This window comes from Plectrocnemia conspersa, unplaced genomic scaffold (genome assembly GCF_051122295.1).
Source record: "Plectrocnemia conspersa isolate PC_06_02 unplaced genomic scaffold, ASM5112229v1 ptg000011l, whole genome shotgun sequence".
NCBI classification, from domain to species: Eukaryota; Metazoa; Arthropoda; class Insecta; order Trichoptera; family Polycentropodidae; genus Plectrocnemia; species Plectrocnemia conspersa.
The window spans coordinates 18,911,743-18,930,547 of NW_028277175.1; the positions used below are offsets into that span (position 1 = coordinate 18,911,743).

Consider the following 18,805-nt stretch of genomic DNA (forward strand, 5'->3'; position numbering starts at 1 on the left):
ATACAGCCGTTGCACACGATCAATTTGGCACGCGAAACACTGAAAGAATTTGAGATTATGTAAAATTTGTAATGCTTATTAAATGTAGGCGCTTGATAGACGTTCGATAAACTTTTTAATAAAAAACTTGCTCGACCACATGGAAACTAATATTTTTATTTAACTATAATTATGTTAATTGATACACTGGTCAACAAAATTAATTTTCCCCGAGGGCTAATGTATTTTAATATAGTTCTACATAAGGACCAATGCAATATAAAATATCATTTATATTAGTCATCTTGTTTTATTGATTGAGATTTTAACATAAAGTTAATCCTAAAAAATAGCATTAAATAAATAATTTCTTAAAACATAAAATAAACTGTTTCTTCTCTTTACAATATATAATATTTTACCGAGATTTCTTTAACTCTGCATTGATGAAATCTACACAAATATATGTATGTAATATAATTACTAAAAAAAATATTATATTTTTTTTAGTAATTACTTTTTGTAAAAAAAATATTATATTTTTTTTACAAAAAGCGATAATAAAAATTAGTTCTATATGAAACTTTTTGTGGTTTTTATCTATGTAGATCAGACTATTCATAGCAAAGAAATTATTATCAGTAAATCAATAATAATCTCATCACTTTTTTTAATGGTGTAATGTATTATATATAAAAAATGATTTACGATGTTTTAAAGTGTCTTTTCTTTTCTTGTAAAATGAAAATATCCAGGATATGAATATTATTGAAAATATATATTATTTTCTCTAAAACGTCTTAATGCTTATAAAATGATGTGTAATACTTTAAATATTACGATATTTAAAACTAAGTCTTTAATAAGCATAAAACAAAGCTCAGGCCATGCAGTGAAAATTTAATATCATATTTACAATCATTATAAGCGAGCATATTTTTAACATTAAAAAGTTTTAATTCCAAATAAAAATTGATTACTGCATAGAAGTTTTTTTGAATATATTTTTTATATCGTCATTAATTAGGTTTTCTTAGATTTTAAATTATACTTTACCATATTTGTAGTTAAAGGAAAATTTTATAGTTTTATTTTCATAAACATGTAAAAATACGCAGGCTTCATAGTAAGATTTTTTTGGAAAATAAATTTAAAAATACTGTTTAATTTTAAATTAAATTGATTTTATTTAATATTGAATTATTGTATTTATATGAAATATAATATCGTACTTATACAATAATACCACATTATGATTTTTATTTTAAAATTAAAATTACATGAAAGCTGATCTGTAATTTTTTTATATTTTTATTTCTAAATTAATTATAAAAAATATTAAAACATACATATTTCATTTTAATATTTTGTATAATTAATTTAGTACTACATAATTTCTTTATAAATTAACTGTTGTGGTTTAGTGGCTTCAACTTTTATTATTGAACCCTATATATGTTCATACAGCGCTGAATCTGTCATAAACAGGTTTTTACGCAGCTATTTGATATGTAATATAATAATATCACCGAACAGCTAATCTATTGACCGTAATTGAAAGTAATAGTAATTGTCATTCAACTTTTTCAGTACCTAATATGTGTAAAAAATTCATTATTTTAATATAATACAGTAAAAACTGCAATTTTTCAATTTATTTAATAATATTATATACATTTTCTCTTTATAATACGTGTTTAAACATTCGTAAGAAATGATCTCATACGCAAAAACAAACAAAGCGATCGAGTCAATGTTTAATTTTATGTAATGTTTTCACGTAAAAATTCGTATAAAATATGTATAATATTTATCGTTTCGAAACGCTCAATGCATTAAAAGTCTGTTATGTAAAGACAATTTCTCGAGATGACCGCAAGAGCGCTGCAGCATTTTCTTCGTGGACCAGACGGTTGCGCAAGATGAAAATTTCCGCCTTTATGTCGGAAATGGATCTTGATATAATCCACCTTTATTGTATCGATAATAAAAAAACAGTTTGAAGATCTCAATTGAAGAGATCGAATCAATCTCGTTCAATTTCAAGACCGAAAGTCGCTTTCTAGTCGATCAAAGTTGAACGTTTCTAATGATGAAAATTTGCCTTCAGATGAAATTTATGATTCGCTGAAAAGAAAACGCAGTTTTAATACGTTAATGTTAAAAAACACGCATTCTCATCTAGTTATATGTTACAATTTTCCATTGGCAAATAAGGCATTTTAAATAGTGTTTGTTAAATTTATTACGTTTTTTTTAAAATTGAAAATGTGATAATCATGCAGATGTAATTAAAATTATGTACTACTCGTTGACTTGTTGCAAGATTGTATTTAATACGTAACTGGTTAGAGATGGTAGTAAAATAATTACCAAATCAATGAAACAATACTTTTATAGATAATTAAAATATTGCATTGGTGAATGTTTATCGACTGAGCCATAAAAGTTATTACAATGAATCAATAATGTAATAAGCTTCATTGAAAAGGCTAAAATTTTCACAATATTAAACTTGTGCATATAACATATTGTTATGTAAAGTAGTATACAGAATCTCCTCAGGCTTTAAATAAATTATTTAAAAATCAGTGTATAGGAAACGGATGTTATTAAAATTTGTAAGTAATCAACCGAATTTAATTTGATATATTCGTATATAAGTACTAACAAAAAATCTTTCACCGTTATGGATTAAGAAGGTGAAAATTATGTAGTTCTACAAATTAAATATAATAATGAATAATTATTGGTATTTTTTATACTAATTATGATTTGTCTATTGATTATTCAAATGGCACTCCTTTCTTTTAAAATTAAATTTATAATAAAATAGAAAACCAAATTTTAAGAATAAAATATACTATATATAATTTAAGTTGGTAATATTTTATTATAAAATGATTTTGTTCAAATTTTTTTGCCAGAAATATTTTGATTTTTTTTAAATTTTACCTAAAGGAAATATCACAACAAAAACAAATTTGTTTTTGAAGCACGAAGCAATTTAAGTAATAGAATCGCAAAGTTTCTCGCTATATGGCGCATGCTATGGCTATGCTATTTCTGCAACTAATTATTGATTATAATTATATTGTACTTATAATAAAAAAAAATTTAAATAAAAATATCTCAAAATAGCAAATTAAAACTAAAAAATATATTTCAATAATTTAAAAAATAATATTTTGTTGCTTTCTCATTATTAAAAAATAAATCATATTTTAATATCTAAATATTAATATAACATTCTCAAACAGATATTATATATTCAACTCTATCATCATCAATTTTATTGTATTTAAAAAAAATGGCAGCTTAGTGAGAAATTTTTATTTTAAAATTAATTAAAAGTAACGAAAATTGTATTTATTTACTGTATATAGAAAACGAGATCAATAATCATGTCATGATTATTTGATCATGAACCTATTGTACTTCTTAAAATTTTTGATCTAATTCATGAAGTTTATGATATTATAATTCTGATAATGAAGTATCCAAAGATTTATCTCGTTATTTTTTTCGTATAGTCATTTACAGAAAAGAAAAATATTGTATTCGATAATTACAAAAAAAATAATAATTTAAAAAATCGCTTTTAAGTGATTATTTTTATTTTAATAACTCAAAATATAAGATATTTTTCTCCTACCTCTCGATTAGGGATTCCAATCCCGGGATCCCGAATCCCGGGATCCCGAACGATTTTCAATACCCGATGAGTCCCGGGATTATAAAACATAATCCCGAATTTTTCGGATTGGTTGATTTATCAAGCACAATCGAATTATTATTGACAACATCGTTATATTTCGTGTACAAACTTGCGCGAGTTGCACGTGTCATCTGTGAATCTTTGAGGCTGTGAGTCTAAACGTGCTTTTTCAGCAGCAGGCTGCTTAGGAACCAAAATCAGATCAAGGCTAAATGATAAAACACTTGATGCTTTGATGTTACTTCGTGAGTTTTATTCAAAATAATGTTTTCAATTAATTGTCTATGAATGTACATAGGTATGTACATACATTGTCAAAAGCTCATTTTTTTCTTCTCAAATAAATATATAAGACCTTCCCTTTTTTATTTTTATTATATTATTTTTTATTTTAAGTCCAAGACTAAAATTATACGTACTTTATACATTGTACGTTATAAAAAACAGATGTAAAAATATATTGTATTATTCATTTTAAATTATTTTTATCGATAAAATAACATGAAAATTATCCCGGGACTGGTCCCGGGATCCCGGGATCGACTAATTGCAATACCGAAATCCCGGGATCAAAATTTTGGCCCGGGATTGGAATCCCTACTCTCGATCAATTTTGATTAATCCATTAGCATAAAATATTCCGATAGCTCTTTTTTCACATCGTCTGCATTTTGCAACTTCTTTCTGTCTTGGAAGTGTTGCATTGAATTAAATAAATGGTAGATGAAAGAAGCAAGATCTGAAAAATTAGGTGGATGATATAAAACCTTCCAGGCAAATTCCTTGATTTTTTTGAGAGGCAATTTTGCCATATGGAGACGCGCAATGTCGTGGTGTAGAACTCTTTGACTACTGTTGCTAAGTGCAGGTGTATTTTTTCACTTTCTTGTACAAACGATCCAGCTGATTACAAAAAGCTTGCTTTTACTCTTTGGTCAGTTTTAAGAGTTTCATGATCCACAATCTTTTTGCAATTTAACCATACCAACAAAATATTTTTTTTATAGTGAGGTAGTTTTTGGATAACTACTGTCTTTTACGATGATTATTGTCATACAACATCTATTTATTATATTGCTTTAATTGTCCACTTGTAATAATTCTGTTATCGTAAATTTTGAGGCCCAATTTTTTTTTAAATATTATAATATGGAGTGCAGATGTGCACCAACACAAAAATGTACTTATCGATATAAATCAGAGTTTTCTTAGATTTTATTTATATTACGAATGAATATGGTATATAGTGACATATGTATATTGTTTGTTTGTTTTATTAATAGTTTATAATTTATAAAATATATATGTCACTTATTTACAGACTGATTTTAGTGTTTCACTACTTACTATTAGGTATTGATTGTGCTTACCCCGTTATAACGCATTAGGCTAACGCTTGTCATGTTACGATGAAAAACTAACGTTGAATAAATAAAAATGAAAAGGCTATAAGCAAAACTATACTAACTTCTCGGTAAATTTAATGATATTCTTTATTAAATACCTTTGTGAATTGATAAATTTTGATGTTTTAAATTAAAAGAAGGAAGAAAAACGTATATTTAAAATATGTAATATTTAAAGATACATATTTTTAAAATAATTAAAATTATTTTACATTTACATGTATGGAATTATTGCAGTGAAACTTTTGCTTCTCGAAATTAAATTATTTCTATTTTACCTCTCACTATTATCAATACCATTTTATTTATTACACGCGAATTCCATGCCGTTTTTATTTTACATATATTTTTAAATAAATATTATTCCAAGAATATTTTATAAAGTAATATTAAATTGTGTTAGATTTATATATTTTTTTAAATAATTATGCTTAATTGATATTAAGAAGTTATTCGCTCCATATTTTTTTATAATTATCGTCTTCATAAAAATAGTATTTTTTCGATATGCTTTTGCGATAAAATCAACCAATTTCGATGCGCTTACTTTTTTAATGGACGTTATTCTTTCTTCGGAATAAAATATTTTTTCATTCTGGTAATTGGACGAATACATTTCACGGAATGGGATTTTGCAACGCGCCGATTTATCACGAAGATAATTGCAGCGCTCTGACCGAGCATACACTTGCATACGATTTCATTTTCAGATTGAAAATAACGTATGTATTATATTATACATATACACGTATACGTGACAAAAAATAACGGCTCAGAGAAAATTTACACTCCTGGCTTATTACGTCGTTAAATTAAGTGATACATGATCATTAATTAATAAGCATATGTAATATCATAAATTATATTACAGTTTATTAAAAATTTAAATTAGATTAACGATTTTTTTAATGTTTAAGATATGAACGTACGTATGTGGAAATCTCAGATAAGGTGGAATTATTACAATGCGCACACGAATCTAGATTGATTTTATAGATATGAGGGCAAATTTATGTCAGGAAAGGAAAATGTGAAAATTGCTCAAAAACGACATTAGCAGAATTCCGGTACTGGTGTATTGCAACTTCGTATATAGTACGTAAGGCAAGTACACTCAATCGAATCGATAAATAAAAAAAATTGAACGTTCATACATATGTTTATTTTTGATATGTCTATCGCAATAGCTCTCAATAATGAATTAAAAATCTGGTGCATGAAAAATAAAATTATTATAAAAATATATTCATTACGATCAATGTACGTTTTTGCTATTAATGACGATTTCTTAAACATGTTATTAAATTTAAAATGTTATGGAACCACACTTAAATTATTAAATTGAATAAAAAAAATATTCTTGTTACAGAAAAGATAAAAAAAATTGGAATTAGCACATGATTTTATAAAAAAATCTGAGTAGTGTAGGTGTATATTTATTGCAGAAGTAAATACGGTATAATTTCAGAAAACTATTTTAAATAGCGCATTGAAAGTCTGACTTGCAACCAATGAAACTATAATTTCATAATTATGATATAATAAATAAAACTCTTATAAAGAGAAATTAATTAATTTTATTTTAGGATTCAAATTAAAACCAGAAATTGCTCACAGATTTTAAATCAGTATGTATTTTATATATCTTTGATTTCCCAAGTTACTTTACTGATCTTCTTTATTGTGTAAGCTATGGTAATCGTCGCTTTGACGAGTATTTTGCTCATTCTAAAGTACCGCATTAATCCAATTTGGGTCCTCTGTTCCTTCTTCTTTTTATAAATGATATATGAACATGCATCAATTGAGAACCCTCGAAAGCCACCACGATCCACAAAAAAGTATATAAAAATCGTGGACCAACAACACGGTTTTTGTCTGAGTCATTCCACGGTAACTCACCTCTCGTGTCTTTCAAAGGTGATGATAAAATCCATCGATCTTAAAATCCAGGTCGATGATTCTATTGGTTTTTAGAAATTATTCGACAAAGTTTATCACGATCTACTTCTTCGAAAATTTAGCAAATTCTGTTTTTCGAACGGTCTTGTTGACTTTTTTTGAGTTCCTATGTGAGCTATGGTAATCGTCGCTCCGACGAGTATTTCGTTTATTCTGGAGTACTGCAGGGATTTCATTTGGGTCCTCATTTTTTTTCTTTATCAACGACATACATGCGGCAATTGAGAATTGAGAATTTTTAATATATGCTGATGGGTGTGCGGTTTTGCTTTCTTAAAAAAATATCTGGAGTGACTGTGGAGGTAGTCGATCAGCTGCTATTTAGCATCGTCAAGTGTCACATCTCCAAAGTTTGCCATAAAGTGCCGATGATGCTCGGTTTTGTTATGCGGAGCGCTTGGCACTTAACAATTTATTGCCGATTCGCGTTCATAGATTCATTTCAACAAAGCGTAGTACTCCTTATTGTTAAAGATGATCCAGAATCATCCTTAAATATATATTTGTATTTGTATCCTAGTGCCTTTTTGATAGGATCGTTGGGATCAATATATTTTCGACGTACCATTATTCAATTAAACAATTTTTGAAATTGCCGAAGGCTGATGTAGACAATCAAACTCAGCATATTTTTTGATCTCCAAACATTTTTGACCGCGTACTCTTATGACGAAAATAATCATAAATTGTAACCCCTAATTATATTTAAATTTAATATTTAATAATGACGCGCGCACAAAATTATAAAGTAAAGTATAACAAGAGAAATGTGGCGTACCCCTCGGGGTACCCCACTTTGAAGACCACTGTCTTAGAGAGTCGCAACCGGGTCTTATATTCATATATTATTTTTGTGTAAAAATAATATAAATGTAAGAAATCATACCTAAGCTATTTTAGTACTAGATGCTATGGCAATACGATTAAATCATTATGAATCTCGTGTAGGAATTCTGGTTTCTCGGTATTTTTTATTTCTCGAGAAATGAGAATTCTCACTTTCATTTCTCGATTTTTTTGTAATCTGCCGATTTATACCTGAAGCGATTTGCTCTTATCCGATTAACAATGTAATTCTTAGATTACCAAAGAAAAGATAAAGTCGATTAAAGTAGTTGAAAAAATCGTAAGTAATTTTTCGTCAACTTTTCTCATCTGCATGCATATTTTGAAACATCTGTCACGTACCTAATCTTTTTATGCAGTGATACAATTTTTTTTTAAATATTTCTCAAAAAAAAATACTTGAGATATTCGCAAATTTTTCAAAATTCTCGATTTGTCATTATATACAACGTATTATAAAATGGTATTAAATCTCATCTTAATTTTTATTATTTACACCATTTTCATTTCGCAATATATACGAAAATTGAAAAATACTACGGCGTCATGAATTCTTTAAAGTAAAAATCATTTTTGATTTTATTTTTAACTCTTTTAGTCAATATGGATCTCATAAAAAATATATGCATTAGAATCTCTGGTTTATATTACATAAAAATAAAATCTTGAAAGTATTTATTTTAAATTAATTGCTAGTCTTTAAATAAGATTATTGTTCTTTTTATATAAAATGCAATGTGAGTGATTTTACAAATGTTCCGCACTCATTACTGACAATGCTCACATCAATGCGGTATTATTAGCAGTAAATAACCTACCACTTATAAAAGTAATTATAAACATTATTCCAAACGTGAATTTATCGCTTCCATTTCTCAACAATAATACATTACAATTCATTGTTCTTAACCAAAGTCACAATCATCATTTTCTTTCGTAGCTTCCTCGGTGGCTTCCGAAACTACTCCAATCTGGTTCTGCGCCTGATCTTTCTTGCATATACATTGTTCTCAGTTTGCGTCATATCCCAGCGCATTCGCTTCAGTTGCACATCAAAAGCCAGTTTCGTTTCTTAATTAAACTAAAACTCAAACAGTTAACGAGACCGTAACGGACAACCGCTTAACTCCTCGGTATTGGCAACATCGCCATTGTCGCGCACTCACCTATTGTTTCTCATATTATGTGACAAATCCATCGAAAATCTATCATCTACCAACATCATTATATCAAATATAAAGTAACATATAACTTAATAAAAATATAAATAAAATCAAAGCGGGATAAGTAGGCGATGTCAAGATCTTCGATCTCGTTTTCTTCCGTGCACCGGTTCAACACGTTTTCATCGTTTAACGTGCCCAGAATAACTGATGATTTATGATACAATATATTTATGCTCAAACCTATGTATTAATAGTCGTTAATGTTGCAATACATGATTCATTATTAAAAATTTTTTTTTTAAATTGTGTATTATATAAAAGAACAAATCTATCCTTAACAGATGGATTTAAAATGTATACAGAGATGAGTAAATATTTTTTTTATACATATATATTTATATCGGCCTGACCTCAGGTCAAATTTTTGGATATTAATCAGCAAACTGCAATGTTTTACATCTAGTACATTTTTTTGACATACAAGGAAAATACCATTTTGTTTAAGCAATAGTCTTCTCATTGGATATAGGAGATTCATAAATTAATCTGAGCGGATTGCGAGTGTTGTTAAATTTATTTAAATAAAAAAAACACGCTTAATTTGGTAACGAATTTAAATTATTTAAGCAATGTAATTTTTTTTCAATATTTTATATAAAACAGTATAATATAAAAAAAATTGACAGTTGTGCGCAAATTATTTTCATTTCCATATTTTGTCGTGACCCTTGGATAGACGTCTTTTTAATCGTCAACGTAGTTGTGGGATTGGCGCTTATGCTCCTAGCTTGTTAGTCTGAATAAAACACATAATTTTATGAAACAACGGTGTTATTTATACATGTGGGTATAAATATTTTTTTATTGTAAAATACTTTTATGGGAAATAGGCGCCTGCAAGAAGCTCATGCTTTCTTAATGTTTGAATCTGTATTATAAATCGCTAGCCGTAAGTCATTCTCTGGATACATTACATGGCATCTTCATCATGTATTGAAAAGACTGAGAGAGTACGCGATTTGCGTCGCGTCACTTAGTACTTCATCTGGCGGCTGTTAAAGCTGTCTCCTGTTCGCCCCTGCTGCCGTCACAATCATAAATATGTAATTTTTAATTACACAATTTTACTGATAGTTAATTATTGTTGAATATAACTCTCTCCTGACCCCAAAGATGTCGGAACGCATTGTTTGCGAACAATTGCTATAAGGCACTCTAAAAGCTCGCAGTATATGGTGGGTTTGAAAGAACGAAAAGTTTGTATAAATTTTCTATTTATTAGGAAAGTTTATTTGCCCCTGGAGTGCGACAGTTTTAATTACTAACTTAAATAACTAATCAGAGGCTTAAAAACACCATCTTATTTAATTTTTATTTATTTTATTTTATTAATTTATTTAGCTTAATAGCTAATGTTTACATCTAACAAATTTAGTAAACATATATAAAAATATATAAAAAATACATAACAGAAAGAAAAAATAAAAATATACAATAATAAAGTCTTAATATTATAATTTATTTCTATATGTACGAAGGTGTTTTTTTATTCCATTTATGAAACCCGTTATATTTTTGCTGTTTCGGATTTCTCTTGGAAGACTATTATATAAATCAAAACCTCCGTACATAATTCCCCTAGCCGTACTCGTTTTCTTATACTTAATTATCTTTAAATTTTCTCTATTTCTAGTATTATATTTATGTACATCTTTATTTCTTATTAAATACTTATTAAAATATTCTGGTAACATATTATTTTCTAACTTATATATAAATACTAAAACATTCATACTCAATATTTCTTGAACATTCAACCATTCTAATCTATCAATCATACTTTTACAATTAGTTAATCTATTTTTATTTAAGATTACTCTCATTGCCCTGTTTTGTAATTTTTGCAACATTTGTTTATCTAATTTATTTAACATATTTAACAGTGTTGCACAATAATTAAAATGGGGCAATATTATACTATTGTAAATTTTTTTTTTTTGTATTTATACTTAATATATTTCTTAATCTAGATAATAAACCTATTTTTCTACTAATTTTTTTTAATATGTAATTACAATGTTCTTTAAAATTTAATTTTGTATCAACAATTACTCCTAAATATTTTATATTATCCACTATTTCTATACTAGAGTTATTTATTACTATTTTGGTACTATTATCTAACACATTTTTATAATTAATAAACATACATTTAGTTTTATTTTCATTTAATTTAAGTACATTATTCTTTAACCATATTTCTAATATACTTAATTCATTATTTAAATTATTTACAATTTCTTTAATGTTATCACCTATGCAATACATTAATGTGTCATCCGCAAATAGATGAATTTTACATTTTTTCACGTTATTAACTATATCATTAATATACAAAACAAATAACAATGGTACTCCATAAGACCCTTGTGGTACTCCATAAGACACTAATTTCTCTTCACAATATACATTATTTATTTTAACTTTTTTTTTTTTTTTATATAAGTAATTATTAAACCATCTTAAAACTATATCACTTATACCTATACTCTCCAATTTCTTTAACATTATTTTTCTGTCTATTGTTTCGAAGGCTCTCTTGAAATCCAAGAAAATCTAAATTTAAAAAAAAAAGAAGAAATATATTTAGCCACTTAGTTTTTTCAGAATCTGTTTTTTTAAATAAAATAAGGTTTATTTAACAATGCAACGCAATTTATTATTTTACTAGTAAAATTGCATTTTAATCAGCTATTGCACTTAATATATAAAACAATGATAAGTATATGGAAGACTAATGTTGAGTTATTTGATGTCTAAAAAGTTATGTTATACTTTAAAAATACGATGGTTCTTGTTTAACGGCGCAGCGAAATTTTTTTAACTATTTTCTAAATCTTTCATATTGTCATTAAAGTATTTATTTTTAAAAAAAGCAATAATTAAGACATCTGTGTATTGATTATTCATCTCTACAATTGCTGCTTCGCATTTTTTACATTTCGTAATACGTATTTTCCTAAATATAATTTTACCAGAATTAATAAAATAAATAATATAATACAAAAATATATTATTAGTAAGAAAGTTAAGTTTAGTCAGATTTTGGACTTTTCAATGGAAAAAGTTTAAAATCATTAGAAATTTTAACATAAAATTAGCTCAATACTGTAATAAATAAACTTGGAGGAATTTAGTTGTATTTACTAGTAAAAAGTTAGGAATTTACTAGTAAAAACTACACGGAGGCTGCACTTAATTTAAAGTGGGACATATTTAAAAGTTAAATAAAATTTCATAAGGAACCGCAAACAAGTTTTGAAAGATGCTCTCAATACGCTGGCCAAGTACTGAGAACATCTTTCATATTTTACCATTGAGCATTTACATTGAAAAGTTATAGTGATAGTGGTTTTAAATAAAAACTATAGAGTGTCAGTTGAGGTACATATCAACTAATATAACAGATTCATTGTTTATTTAGGGTTATGTATATCATAATGTATTTTATGTGTTCATGTATTTATACATATGATACTCTTGATATTGAGAGTATTGTTATATCTGCCATTCTTGACGTCAATGAATGTAGATAGGAGCTCATTCACCCCTTGTCAGAGATTTGCTATTTATGTATAGTTAATTGGTCGTTGTGCAACATCCAACGAGATCTTCGCATAAATACAATAGACACGATGTTTCCACTTCATCGGCGGAACTAATTAACCGCGAATAGTGCGGATGAAGCTATTCACGTCGTGAGATCATTTTTTTGAAGTCGCAGCATCATCATCACAATGGCAATTACATAGGAACTAGTTTATCGGACCCATTGCACTTCCTTTCATATACAAAACGTTCGTTTCGTAATATGCGCAGATACTTTGACGGAAGACAGATTCGGTTGACTTTCAAAACGGAAATTTAAATGAGAGACATTCACTGATTTAACATCAAATTTATTGAACAGCTATAAATTCGTAAGAGATAGTAACCATAATAAAACAATATATATATATAATATACACTTTTCGTTTATATGATATAAATATGTGTGGTTTTAATATTTAATATTTAATACTATCTTAGAAAAGCTCTAGGTTTCATTTTTATTAGCAACTAATAAAATGGTGCATCACATATTTTTTAAATAAATTATATTTTACTGTTGTTGATAATTTTTATTTCCTTAGTTCCTTATGTAAAAATAGGTTTTCTTTAACCGCAAATGCTTAAATGGTATTTAATAAAAGTTTTTTAATTAAAGAAAAATAGTGAGATTTTGTATGTATAGTTTCACAAATATATAGTTATTGTATTTATAAATATGATATCAGAAACAGAAAATATCTAATATTATTTGTTTCGCATTACTAATTGGTTAGTTTTTAATTACAGCATTATAGATCATTTTATTATATTCATAATTTTACACTAAAAATAAAATTATTTATTAATATATAATAGCATAAAAGTAAAGTATTCATTAATTTAATTTATTATCAGCAATATTTCAACTCAATAAAATATTTTGAGGTTTAAGTATTTGCTAAGATAAATAGTAAAAGGTTTGTTATTAAAATTATAAAATAATATTGTATATTACGTTTAATAGTGCCAAGCTAGAGTTAATAAAATAGTTCAGATCGTACAAAGATGCCTCTATATATAGATAATAATTTAAAATAAAAATGACATCTATACTAAAAATATGTTATAATAAAAATATATAATGTTCAATAGCTAATACATCTAGTCAGGTTTTGAACCATATTAAAAAAAAATGTAAAATGACAATTTAGCCAAGCTTTATACCATATTGAAAAATAGATATAAGCACAATTTGATTTTTTTAATATTTATTAATTTAACAATATTGAACCCAGTTATATTTAATAACCTTATTTATTGTTTTAATTAAATATAATTATTATTAATACGAAAACGCCTAAGCGAAACGTTTTATTATATACAAAAAAATAAAACACAATCTGTTACGATCAAATTGTTTTTTTTCTTATCAAAACTGGTCCATTTATTATTCATAATTAAATTACTGTCCATACAACAAAAAAATCCAGTATGTGCTTTACGCAACAGTATATACACGCCTTAGTTTTTTTTTATTTACCTAATTGAGGTGAAATTAATTAATATACATACTGTGATCTGCAATGGCACGCGGAAAATCGATCTCTCGATACTTATATAATATAAATAATTCTTCGTTAAGGCCTAGTAAAATAATTAATTTTGATCATCTGGTTCTATTTGTTAAACAGTTAAATCGACTACATATAAGTCATTACAAAATCGATGGCCTCTTGTTCAACTACTAATTTAATGGCCAACGTTTATTATACTTACAGTGTGTTCACACACTACTCGTACATTATTTGATCATTTATTTATCGCTAATTGATCATTATAAAATCGGACCGCTTTCAAACTTTCATACGTTATTGTAGTCTGATTATGACTGTATTTAAATTTACCAAAAATACAGAATTTTTAATATTGAGTCATATGAATTAAATTAGTAATAAAATATAGGATAACAATGAAAAACTAGAGTTTAAGTTATCATGAAAAATAAAAATAACGAGTATTTTTTTAAATATATAAATAGAAACAACCATTTATTAGTTATTGATTTCTTGCAGAAAACCGACGATTTATAATTTAATAACCCAGTTTGACAAGTATAAAGTGGAACACAACAATCGTATAAAACTTTACTGCATTAAAAATTCATTAAGTATACAAACTTGAAATATAGTGATTTGCATGTTATTTCTACTTTCTTTCGTGAATATTTTTTGCAAATATGATTATTTTATTAATTTTATATATAATTTAAAAAAATACTACAATTATTTTTATTCAAGATATGATACGACTTTTATTTATTAGTAATATTTGTTTGATTAAAATCTTAAAATTACACAACAATTTGTTGAATATCAAGTATTTTTAATTAATTTCGTTACTTACGAATCCTTAAAAAAAATTGTAGAACACAAAGCGAAAGTATTACACTTTTTCTAATCAAGGAAGCATTCTGATTTTCCTTTACAACTCATAAATTAAGTTTCGTGAAATTTCTAATATAATTTAAATAAACACGTCCCACATTTTGTACATAATATTAAACTGTGTGTATTTCTTTTTAGTAAAAAAAACACTTAACAAAGTTTAATTTACAAATGATGAAATTTATAATTATCTACTCTAATTTATTTTAATACGAGTTTTTAATTGTTTTTAATCTAATTTTTAAATCCACTTAAAATTACCTTGAATGTACTAATTTAATTAACATAATAATATTTAATTTAATAGATATTTCATTTTATTTTTTATATTTATTGATCATAAATATAATAACATAATTATTATAAATTCTGATTTCACAGAAACGATACAAATTTAAAAACACAAAGGCTCGTATGATATTAGAACCCAGATTTTTCGGGTATTAGTCTCCGACTATGCTCTTTCGTGGTGGTTAATAAAGAGAATTAATTAAAAATAGACAAGTATTTATTATCAAATATATGTCATATAAACAATAATAAGTAGTAGATAATTAATTTTATTTCAGTGTGAATTTTGGTCTTGAAATTATGTGATTTTCAACTTATGTTTATATCTGAAAATGATATAAACACTAAAATAAAAATAATTTATATGACAGCCAATGGTGCCATGGAAAGAACTAAATCATGAAAGTAGTGTTTAATCACATTGCTTTGCTTTATTATATTATAATATTTTTGAGACGTGTTTTTAATTTTAAATAAAATTTTAAAACAGTCATAAAAAATAAATGTTTGATATAACTTATCATTAATTCTTGATAGTACTTATCGGAAAGCAAAACAGAAACATTGTTAATTATATATCATACATGTTTCATTGGAATTTCTACTGCGTTTTCAATATGTTTTTATACAATCTTTAGCCATTTTTTCACTTATTAAAAACAAAATTTATTATACTTTCTTCTAAGCAAGAAAAGCATAATATACAAAATCATTAAATACACATATACGAGATTTATACACGTATGAATATTTTATAATATACATATTTAAATGTGTTTTTAATCAATGTTATATATGCAAATGATTTAAGCCTATAAAGGAAGAGAAAATATTTAAATTTGTGCAAAAAAATATGCGTCACCACGATCGAAAGAAAAATCATTATTTCATAAATGCTTGACGTTAATATTTCGCCACACAGTCAGTAGCTCGCCTTGTTAATGTGAGCATGCTAGGGGATAGGTTTAACCTTTCTTTTTGTTTGTACCATGGCATAAGTATTCATAGAACACTATCGTGCCTTTTCTCAAGATAACGTCAATTAAAGTCGTCCGTATAAAGTCAACCTCTGCAATACGATCGAAATTGGGTCACTGTATTTCGCGAGAGACATCTTTGCAGCATCGAAGCAATTTACAATTATTTTGGGGTGTTAGTAGCGAAGGAATAAAAAGTTTAACCCTGTACACGCGTTCAAAACTTGGGATTTAAATAAACCGGTTTATTTGTCCGACATTTGCGCTAACCGAGATCGTGCGTATACTATATACTTTGCATTTTCTCCGTTGCGTAACAAAACCGGACGTTTCGGTGAAAATAAAAACGGGACTCCGTTGATTGCGTAAGTCGGGAGCGCTCCGGCACCTGCCGTTGCGTGACAAGCGTAACTCGAATGCGATCATGCTTGAAATTTCTATATATCGCGCGACATGTCAATACGGAAATCGAAATTGATCAATAAATTAAATTAAATATCGTTTTTATGCTATACATCTTGGTACTATATGTTCTTTATAAGGATATATATTTAATACAGAAAAAATACGATGATCCTATAAATGGTGGAACTCTTTATTAAAATTATTTACCTTTTAATAAAAAAAAATGTAATTAATTCTACAATCCTTTGCTGCGTCTATAATTGAACATCGCGCAGCTCTAATTCTTTGGTTTGACGTGAAAAGAGAAGCGGTCTCGGTCGATGTTTGGCGTAACTCTGTTTGGTGCGAGTTCGGAAGAACTCAAGTCGAATGTATTTTTGATAAGCATCCCTATTAGAAGTGAATGCTATGATAGTTACAATAGCGAGAATTTGGGGGTAGAAATAGTTTTCTGATTTACATTGTCTATATTATATTTTGCAGATGGTCTTACATTTTTTGCAATAAATGGATATTACGATATAGATTCGTGTGATGTCTGTTCTCATCGACTCTTCAAGTCGTCATGGAAAATCTTGGTTGAACCAAATCGGACGATTTGGTTCAACCAAGAATGTTCTATAAATTTAAATTTTGTACATTATGAGTCCGATACGGAGTACCTACAATTTATTTTTCTCTAAACTAATCTGTGGTGGAACTAGATTGTTTTATTTCTGATAAATATGTTATCTTAGTTATGCAACTGTTTGTTCAGTGACGGTATTTTGGCTGTCTGAGTGCACATTGTTTAGTTTTTTGTATCGGCTTTTATAGATACCGTATTGGCGTTAATTACATTCATTTAAGAGACGCATTAGTTTTAATTATTGCTCTATTAATTTTAATTATTGTTTATAGCAATAAACCCATAAGTTTATCGCGAATCATCGTAATATCCGACAAATAAATAACCAACACTTTCAACGGTAGGTTATCTTATACAAAATCTTATGCAAAAAAATACGCATCCGAGTTTCTAAACATGTTCCAAGTAATTTTTATACCTTATTTGTAATTTACTAATTCGCAATAATTTTTCTACGCGGTCACTTGTCATTTGGTATATGTGAGAGTTGTGTCACTTTTATTACCAGGCGTCAATCACCTACAATTTAAAAACTATGTAACCTGTTTGGTTTACTTCTTCTGTGAGTGGAAAAAAAATGACAGCATTAACCACTGATAATACCGAATCGATCCGATTCGATAATCTTATATAAAAAAAATAACTTTCGAAGCCAAATAAAGTTGTTTATGTAATTCAATAGCCGTATTGATTCATAAATTATTAGTATTGATCTATATATTTTGCAACTCATGATAGGTATTTATTTATAATTTTCATGTTTATATTTTCCGAATTAGAATGTTGTGTTATAAAAGAAGTATTATGTTGTGTTTTTTAGAAACAATTTCGATAAATTTCAGAAGCAATTTGGCACATATTAAAAAAATATATACAATGTCTCTTGTATAGTACATTAAAATATTGATTTTCTATTAAATATAAAAATTCCTGTCCGATCACTATTTTTGCAATGTGAATAGTTGATACATACCAGTATAAGATTTTTGTCACATAGATAAGATAGCTCGATTACGAGCAATACGCTCATTTAAAATATGTACATGTTTTTTTTCTTACATATAATTTTTTTATTGCAATGTAGTGACTTTTTATATAATACTATAATATATATTATTATATAATATATGTATATTACTTTAATTTCATAAAAAAATATTTATATGTTTTTTCACAAACTGATATTATTATTATTATTTTTAATTAAGATATTGCAACGAATATTAGTATTATCTTAAAGAAAAAGCATAAGGTTTATCAAAAGTTATATGATATATTATCAGTGTTTAACTGATTTTGATCATTTCATTGAACTTTAAATTATTACATGTTGCATTGTAATTCTCTTAAAAGCGAAACCATCAAATCACTTCAGACAGATCTTATTTTTTA

The 18,805-nt window shown here is 26.6% G+C and overlaps 1 protein-coding gene across 1 annotated transcript in view; it reads left to right on the plus strand.

Moving 5' to 3' along the window:
* Positions 1-18,805, plus strand: part of Ance-3 (angiotensin-converting enzyme Ance-3) — a 114,022-nt gene that overhangs the window by 29,825 nt on the left and 65,392 nt on the right. The gene's annotated exons all lie outside the window — the stretch shown is intronic.